Raw genomic sequence first — 10,017 nt, 5'->3', positions numbered from 1 at the left:
TGATGAACAAATCAAACTCATCTACATCTTGGATGGCCTAGAGTGAGTAAATTTCAACAAATTGTTCATTTTGGATTAACTATAACTTTAATTGTAAAAAAAAAAAAAAAAATAGCCTTAACTCACTTTCTATAAATATTTTATACAAAAATATTTCTCTCTTTTGATTTTGGGGTGAAATACAACCCGGACATGGTTTTGATGTTAGATGCTTCTGTAGATGTCTTTATGTTTCTTTGTGTCTACATACAGACACACACACACACACACACACACACACACACACACACACACACACACACACACACACACACACACACACACACACACACACACACACACACACAGCTGAGTTTTATACAAGCTCACAAAACCAACAGGGATAATCAATCAGATATCAAAGATGAGCTTCGAAGCAGCTTTTGATTTGTGATGAATTAGTTAAAATAATGTAAAGACAATCTCTGGCTGTCGAAGGTCCATTGATTGACTGTTCTTATAGAGATCTGTTTTTAATACTGAAGGCTCAGAGGGCGTTTAGGACTCCAGTGCATTTATTTTCATACCAGCTTGTGATTTCCAGGCATTTCAGTAAACTTTATCATTCAAATATTTTAGAAATGAATAGTGAGCTTCAATACACCTGTGGCAGCGTGTAATGTGACTGACAGCTCAATACTTCTCATTTTAAACTGACATAAGTGCCTGTACTTATTGTGATGGATGGTTGCTGATTTCTAATTTCCATTTTCTCAGATCTCAGGCGAGTAAATCTGTCAGTCAAATTGCAGTATCTTATGTGCAAATTCAAATGTATCATTTTTCTAATCAGTGACATTTCTCTGTTGATTGGCAGGTCTGAGAGAGAGAGCATGCATAACATGAGAACAATGAACATATCTGAACACATCCCTCAGCAGCACTTACTGCCTTTGAGAATATAACACAGATTTTTTTGTTCAAGTAATCCTTTAAAAACATCTGATTAGATGGTAAAAAGGGCCTTGATGGCTTTCCAGTTGGCAAATTCCCTGTAATAGTGTTTGAACCCCAATTCCTACCTCAGTTCCTTTGCCAAATGCCACATTATCCAACCTCACATGATCTCTGAGCCTTTGAACCAGCTCATTCTTTGTCAAAGCATGTTTATGTTTCCATCACTGAATGGTATTTTTTTTTTTTTTTTTGGGGTAATATTGCTTGTCAATGGGCATTATTTATATGAAAATTTAAGTATAAAATTATATAGGAGTGTTTCTTCAAATTTGGGACTTTGATTAGTGTTGATTAAGGAGACAACTGTGTCAGTGAAGAGCAGTCTTGAGATGAAGACATTTGATACAATTATGAAAAAAAGAAAAGAAATAGATTATAAATTCAAAGTAAAGAAAAAAAATATTGGTTAATAAATAAAGTAGTTATTTATCAGAAGCATTTATCAGTGAATGATTGTTGTTTGTAAAGATCCGTGTTGGATCAGTCCCACCATTTCATGTCCCAGAGGTGAATGTAGTACTTTTAATTAGGGATGTAATGATTCACGCAAGTCACGATTCGATTCGATTCACAATTTTGGTTTCATGATTCGATTCATGATTTTTTTAAGAAAATGAGATTGAAGACGAATTATAAATTAAATGTGTCCTTTTATTATTGGTTGGACAAAATGCTGTACGTTTCTTTGTGAAATTGAAATATAACACTATAATAATATACTAATATAGGACTTGCACTTGCTGTATTATACTATTATAGCACTTGCATTTCCTTCAGGGTGTCTTGGAGGGGTGAAGTTTCTAAGTTACAACTTCTTGCTACTGGGGTTCCTCAAGGCTCAGTACTTGGACCACTTCTCTTCTCCATCTACATGACGTCATTAGGATCTGTCATTCAGAAGCATGGCTTTTCCTATCAGTGCTATGCTGATGACACTCAACTCTACTTCTCATTCCAACCAGATGATCCGACGGTAGCTGCTCGCATTTCAGCCTGTCTGAGTGACATTTGACTAACTGAGACTTGTCATGGCACTTGTATACTGTTGTCGTTCTCTCGTTGGTCTGATTGCTTCTATTGTTCTCATTTGTAAGTCGCTTTGGATAAAAGCGTCTGCTAAATGATTAAATGTAAATGTAAATTGCTCTTTTGCTGGTTTTGATTGGTTCTATTTCCCTCATTTGTACGTGAGTCGCTTTGGATAAAAGCGTCTGCTAAATAACAAAATTTAAATATAATGTAAATAACAAAACTAAATAGAATTGTTAAAACAAGCCCCAAATCAAATAAATAAGTAACACAAATAAAAGAAATCTCTTCATATAAACAAAATAAGGCTTTGTCTGGCATCTTTCCATTTAAAAATTAGAGATAACCACTGCATTTTAATCATTATCCAAACAAAGATGCTGCATGCATTCAACATGAACAGTTTTTAATCTAAATTAGATTGTATAATTTCGAAATTTGATGCAAAAACAGAACGATTTGACTTCAGTTTTGTGAAACTATACATAAAAAATATTTGCATGAAACAGAAACAGCAGACGAGCTGAACGAGACGCAGATTCACTCTCTGCGATGCACTTAGGAGCTTTAATATGCATTAAACAGAGGCAAGATGAAACGAAAAATACCATCTAAACATTTCTAAACACAGTAAGTTCTCCTCAGACATGCATTCATATAAACTCCTACCCCTAACTGAATCTCGACTCAGTTATAGCATCTCAACCGATTTGAATCGTCACATATTTGAATCGATTTTCAACCAGCTCGCGGTTAATCGTTACATCCCTAGAAATGTTTGTTACTTAATGTTAATGAGCCAAACCGTAGCTATACGCCTACGAAGCGACGTCAGCACAACTTTATTGATATTCATAGGCAAAGCTTCCTGATAGGCGCGTTACGGAGCAATGGCAAGCGCGACCTAATTAATATTCATGAGCAGCAGTAGTAGGATTCGTCCCGGTCTGAGGCGGTGCTGTCGAGAGCACAGATGCCTTCACAGAGAGTCTTCTGAACACTTCATCCCCTGAAATCACCGCTGGATCCACCTGACTGCAGAGGTAAGATCATTCCTGTGGGTTTCCTAACAGCAAGCGTGCAAGATAGTGCCATGTACACAAGCAGAACTCCGTGTTGAGGTAGCTTACGGTCGTGACTGAGTTTGAGAGAAAGTTGTTTCAGTAGATTATTCAGCATGATGTGTAATATTTTTGCGTGGTTTTGAAACATTGGTCTCCATTGGCCATGTCTGTGTTTATTCACTTTACAATTAATGACACTGATTGATTGGAAATGTAATTGTTGTGGTGTAAATAATAATGTAAGCGCAGGCCAGTAGAGGGCGATAGCGAGTCTACAATTATTATAATACTGGGCTTTGCGGTGATGATTAATATTACCAGTTATGATTTACAGATAGTCTGCCTTTGTTTTGTTTATGTTTAATGACATTGTGTCTTGCATATAAATTATACATCAGAATTCTTATTTGAAGTGTTTAGGTGTTTTTTGGATGGTTTGATATGGATTTTTGTTTATGCTAATTCTCCATGCAGTGATGGTGTGATCTGCACCTGAACTGTAGTCTCATCTTATAGATGTCTAGACATGAACAGACAGTTTTAGTCAAGAGTTTAGGTGATGCAGAGCTTCAGCACTTCACAGAAACTGTTAGATGAAGCTGTATTTTCTCATACATCTGGACAGACCACCCTCATATTTTCATTAATAATTGTCATAATACCTCTTCATGTGATAATTACCTCTTCATGGCTCTCTTCAGCTCCTCGTGAAGTTATTTGTTAATGTTTATTCCATCAGAATGCTTACAAAAAAATGACTCGAGGAGCACATTTTGCTTTCCTTTTTGTGTTTACTATTAACACAGGAATTTGTTGCTGGACATATTTTAATTATTATTATTATTATTTTAAACAGTCAGTAGATTTCAGTTTGCATTAAAGCCATTTTATTTATTTTTATTGTGCATTTTGTATATTCCCATTCAATATTTATAGTCTGTTTACCCGGAAGAGCAAGATTGTAAATTTGAAATATATAGGCCTATATTTGCTAAAAAGTCAATTTTTAGGACTCATGTAGCATAAAAGACACAAATGAGATAAATGTTGACATGCGGTAAAAGTATAGAGCAATCAGTGTGTTTAATAGCTTATCATTCGGTTTTGGAAAATCAGATGAGAGAGTTATAATTGATATTGTCATAATTAGATGACTTTAGATTGCAGACTTTTGAATTTAAGCATAGTTGAGACATCACTGAGATCTCTTTTTAAACTCTAATGGAGACACGTGTGATATTACACGAAACAGGAGAGCAGGAAAACTAATTTCTTCTCATTTAATCTCATTGCTGTTCAGGAGAAACAACTGGTGCGATAAAGAGAGTTGTGATTTCTATTTTTTGATTTCTGAATAAGTAACTTTCAGATGAACAAAACTCATGATCTCTTCAAGTGTAGGTCAAACTTAGTTACAGATGATGCTTTCCACATGCTAATCAGCATCTCATCAGCACTAGTTGGCTGTAATAGGGGTTAGTACAGAGGTTATAAAGAAATACCCCAGTTACCATATTCCCCAACGGCTGCGAGCACCGTTTCAGCAGTTATTAAACATTTAGAGGTGCATTTTAAAAGTCCGTTGCATGAATTATTGCTGCAGCAAGAACAAAATCATTAATATTTCATGTTGGGGTAAATTAACAGAACTGACCCAAGAGTCATGCTGTCGAACGCTGACAACAAACCTGAATATCTTTAGAAATGCAGGTAAACAACTAAATTTTATTTGTTTACTAAATTTATTGAATGTATGCAATTAAGTTGTACTTATTAATTATGATCAAAAATATTTAAGTGTATGTTTATATTTATATTAAACCCATTTACTTTCTTAATGCATGTTCCTGGGCCCGGTTGCATAAAGCACCTTAAGTGTAATTTTCCCTTAAGATTGCCCTTAAGTTTCTCTTACACTTAAGGGCGTTGCATAAAATATTCCTTAAATGTTACTTAAGGGTTTCTTTAGTTGAAACGTCATAAACCCTTAGAATTTCTCTTAAGTATACCTTAAGTGTTGCATGAAGCCCCTTAACTGTCATTTTCCTAAGGATAACATAAGGGTTGGAAAATGTTACACAAAAGTCTTCTACAAGTCATGATCGGCCGCTTTATATGTTAAACAGGTTTTAATTCAAGCATTTATTCACATATAAACATTGATCAAATTACATACAGCACATGATTAGCTCAAACGTGAGTGCGTCACACTCGAGAGCAAATTTATATTCCATAATATTGGTGTTTTTGTGAATGATTTATCAATGCATATATTCAAATACATTTCTGATGGAAACAATTCCTGTACATTTTTCTCATTCTATACCCTGCTTCAGTATGTTAGATTATGGAAGTAAAATAGGTAGTAAAATTAGTATTGTGTAATTGTAAGCTGCTGGGGCACTTCTTGGTGGTTGTTGGAAAATTTTAGGTAGTTGTTAGTACTAAGCAATAGTTCACGCAAAAATTAAACTTTATTTGCATCAAGTTTACTCATCCAAGATGTTTGTTCATCAGAACAGATTTGGAGAAATGTAACATTCCATCACTTGCTCACCAATGGATGCTCTGCAGTGAATGGGTGCCGTCAGAATGAGAGTCTAAACAGCTGATAAAAACATCACAATAATCCACACCACTCCAGTCCATCAGTTAACATCTTTTGAAGTGAAAAGCTGTGTGTTTGTAAAAAACAAATCCATCATGAAGCCGTTTTAATTTAAAACAGTCACTTTTGGCCAGAATATGAGTCCATAATCCATAATAACAGTGAAAAAGTCCATCCCCTGTTGTCTCTCACTTCAAAATCCACCCACATATTTGTTTAGAGCTGTTGTGGTCTGTCTTGTAATTTGTAAATGGTGCTGGATCTGTGCATATTTCTCTCCTGATTCAAACCAGATGGCTTTTTCACTGGAGAATTATGGATAAAGGATTAGTAACGGTTTGAAGTGTTGTTTAAAATTTCACAATGTTATTTTAAACTCTTGTGGATGTTTTTATCAGCTGTTTGGACTCTCATTCTGACGGCACCCATTCACTGCAGAGAAAATTTAAATTTTTGGGTGCCCGTTCCTTTAACAGAACAACTCATGGAACTAAGTTTTGGTCTTGAACCATTAAATGTAAAAGTTTACTCAGAAAGATTTGGTGCTGTCAGGAAGTGGCCCCTGTAGAGTCTCAGTGATTCTGACAGGTCACCAGTGAAATGTGATTCCAAAGTAATGACTTCCCTCTGTCAGCTCAATTAGTCTCCGCAACATGACCCTTCAACCCCATTCTGTCAGCCCTCGCTCTCTGTTTCTCTCATATGAGACCGTGTGCAGTTTGAGAAACGCAAACCTTGCAGAGTTGGACAAGGACACGGTGGACAAGTGTTTGTAACCTCAAGGTTCTCTCAGAGAGCCCTTCGAGCTCAGAGTCTTGAGTTAAATCACCGTTCAGCAGCCCCTGGTCCATTAGCTGTCCTAGACACCCTTATTTTATGACACAAGACACAAAACTATTACTGAAGGAAGAGCTTGGAGTCTTTCCTTGAAGTGGATGTTTGCTAAACTACAGTTCAAAAGTTTGGGGTCAGTAAGAATTTTATTAAAAGAAGTGTCTTCTGCTCACAGAGGCTCCATTTATTTGATCAGTTATACATGTAAAAACAGTAATATTCTAAAATATGATAAAAAATCTTTTCTATTGTAATATATTTTAAAAAGGTACAGTAAAGTTTTTTCTGTGGTTTTCAAAAAGCTGTATCTTTGTTTTCAGCATCATTACTATATAATTACAGTCTTCAGTGTCACTGATCTTCAGCAAATCACTCAGTAATAGTGCTGGTTCTGATATAGAAATAGAAATATTTTAACAATTCTGATTATCAAAGTTGAAAACTTTCATACTTTTGTGGAAACTGTGATACATTTTTGTTTCAAGATTTTCTGATGATTACAGAGTTCAAAAGAACAGCATTTATTAGAAATAGAAATATTTTATAGCAGTACATGTCTTTACTGTCACATTTAATCAATTTATTGCATCCTTGATGAAAAAATCTTCTTTGAAATACTTTTGGTCGGTGATGGTAATGTGTTAAAGGGATTGCAGTATTTAAATAATTGTGAATGATGTTTAAATGAAAATACTAGAGACTGAAAACATTACAATCTTTCTCTAGTGTAACAGTCAAATTTGGAAGTGAAATTGTTTTATTTCAGATGAATAGGGGAAAAATAGTGTTCATAAATAGAAATGCTGATCGGGGGAATCATCACATCGAGAGCATGCAGTGTAGATAATGTAGAATATGTTGATTATAATGAGAGTGTCTAGTTTTGTTAGAAGCGTGTCACGTGCATCCAGAAATGGTGTAACATATATCTTCATGTTTTAATTCTGACTAAATATGTCATTTTGAAGATACAAGGGTCTGTAGTGCTGTGCTCATCTCATGAAGTTTCTGCATCAGTCATACATTTGATAAATGTAAAGTTCTCCATTCATTCATGAAAAATGTCTGATAAAGACTCAAGTGTTTGAAAGCTTTCCTCAGGGTTCATAAGAGCATGTCTGGGGAAGCGGTTTAATCAGAAGCACAGGGAAACACTGGGTTGGGGATATTTTCCACACAGGAACGCACGTTTGGGGCTTTTGGGGCTATATGCTCCAGATATGATGAAAAAGCACTTTGTAAGTATGATTTACTGAGAAACAGCTCAATTGTCTGTCTGTCTTTTCCTCATACAGAGTTACACAAACACATCTAAAGAAATACTACTGAAAACGTAAAATACTGTAATTGTATAATACTGTTATGGCTTTTTTTTTTGCCATGGTAGGAGCATGATATAGTCCTGGTTACATTTCCATTTTATTGTATGGAGAATAGCTGAAATATCACTCAAGGAACTTTTTTTTTAAATAAAGTAATCAAGATACATTCTCTTAAAAGATGTTTTAATACATTTTAAAATTGTAGTGAATTTGTCTCGCTTTAAGGAAAATAAGGACATTTTACTAAAATAAATAGGCAATAGAATTTTTGCTGTGGATGTGATAATTTTTTCAATGTTGTTTTACTGTACATGAAAGCTTATGAAGGTAATTAATATGCCTCCTCCATATGTATATGGAAAATTATGCATGAATGCCATGGTAAATATTAATTTGGAACAATGTAGAGATTGTGCATGGACTCAAAATAGAATAAAAGATGTGATCAGGGCAATCAGAACGTATTATTCATTAAATTGTTCAGCTAGATGTGCAGTTATCAAGAAATTTGGGTACAGCTGGAGCACACTTACATTTGGACAGACCTGACTGAATTTGTGTTTTTCATGATCTTAAAGACATTTTGATTAAAAAAACTTATGCTTAAATTCTTGAAATCAGTTTTGTAGACAAATATAAATTGTGAGACCATAGAAATTAGTTTATGAAAATAAAATGAATATGAATGAATGAATGAATAAAATTTAGTTTTTTTTAGTGGATGAATTGGACCACATTTGTGAGCTTTAATAGAATTATCTCTGCATTGAACAGGTGTGTGTGTGTGTGTAACAATAGAAGGTCTTTTTATAGTTAATGTTAAGTAGTTAGTGCATGATTGGGTTTAAGTGAAGCTACTAAAGGTCAAGTTCACTGCTGCTTTGAGGTCAGGTTAATCAAGTCAGTGAAAATAGAGCCAAATTAGACCCTGCTTCTCCTAGAAATGGCTTTTTTTTTGTTGATTACAATGGAAATAATTGCAGTAATTCCACCATGTAGTGAGATTTATGCTTAAAACAAGTGACAGTGTCTGCCTAGAAGAAGACGAAATGCGTTTGGGAAGATTTGATTTAAAATGCAAGACTTTTTATTGGCTGTCGAGCTCAAAAAATGTGGAAAGGATAAATGAGTGCATTAAACAATCACAAAGTAAACATAAGAATAATTTTTATATTGTCAGTAATATTTCAAGATGAACACTACTGGACTGAAGCAACTTATGTTTACTTGATTATCCATGCATTTTTTTATGTTTATAAACATGTTAAAATCATGCTTCATCTCACAATCATCATTGTATCGAATTGCATTTTATATATATATGTATATATGTATATATATATACACACATACATATACATACATATATACATATAGCTTTGTAGTTTTGAAAATATAATGCAAATATATGCATTTTATAATGCACATATAATGGAAATATAGCCTATATGTTTTTAATGCAAACATATAAAAAGATGTGCATTTTATGTAAGTAGTCTGTTATTTTTTTCTGCTGATTTTTATGTAATGTGCCATGCTTTACAGGGTTAATTTAATAGTAGTTGAACAATGTGTTAATGAATGTTTTTTTTCATGACGTTTAGTTTTTAAATTTAATTTTATTTTATAAACTCCTGGTCAGACAGGTTTTGATGACTTTGTCATTATAAAATATGGAAAATAGTAATGTAGAATGAATACATAGTGTCTAATCTGCCCTCTCTCGCTAGCGTTTCCTCCTCACCTGCCCGTGTTCCTTCCAACCAGAAACCTCAGCTTAAAGTCAGCACCCTTTTACGGTAATCTTAACCACTAGTGGAGCACTAAACCTCAGGTTAGACTGAAAACACATTATCCTATACTAGCACCACTGTTCTTCATTTCAGCCTGTGTCGCTTGTGGTCAGGAAGTGGAGAAAAGATAGACTCACACCTGTGATGAGGAACTGCTGGTTTTCATATCAGCTGCATCACACTGGGATGGTGACTGGATGAACTGGAGGAGCTGCATTAGGGGCTGTTTGTGGAAGCTGATTGTAGTAAAGCACAGAAGCTCTGCAGTGAGACCCGAGGGGCTGGAGGACAGCACAGCCAAGCTTGTGTGAAATGGGTCAAGCTAAATGTTTTAAATATTAAATCAAATATTGCCGTTCCCAAGGCCTGGC

At 34.7% G+C, this 10,017-nt stretch overlaps 1 protein-coding gene across 1 annotated transcript in view; it reads left to right on the top strand.

Moving 5' to 3' along the window:
* Positions 1-2,962: 2,962 nt before the first annotated feature.
* Positions 2,963-10,017, top strand: part of LOC109096388 (semaphorin-5B-like) — a 59,722-nt gene continuing 52,667 nt past the window's right edge. Inside the window, exon 1 of the mRNA XM_042757506.1 lies at positions 2,963-3,068. The gene's annotated coding sequence lies outside the window, so the exon portion shown is untranslated. The remainder of the gene's footprint in view (positions 3,069-10,017) is intronic.

Source organism: Cyprinus carpio, chromosome A6 (genome assembly GCF_018340385.1).
Source record: "Cyprinus carpio isolate SPL01 chromosome A6, ASM1834038v1, whole genome shotgun sequence".
Taxonomy (NCBI): domain Eukaryota; kingdom Metazoa; phylum Chordata; class Actinopteri; order Cypriniformes; family Cyprinidae; genus Cyprinus; species Cyprinus carpio.
This window is presented reverse-complemented; position numbering and strand designations above follow the sequence as displayed.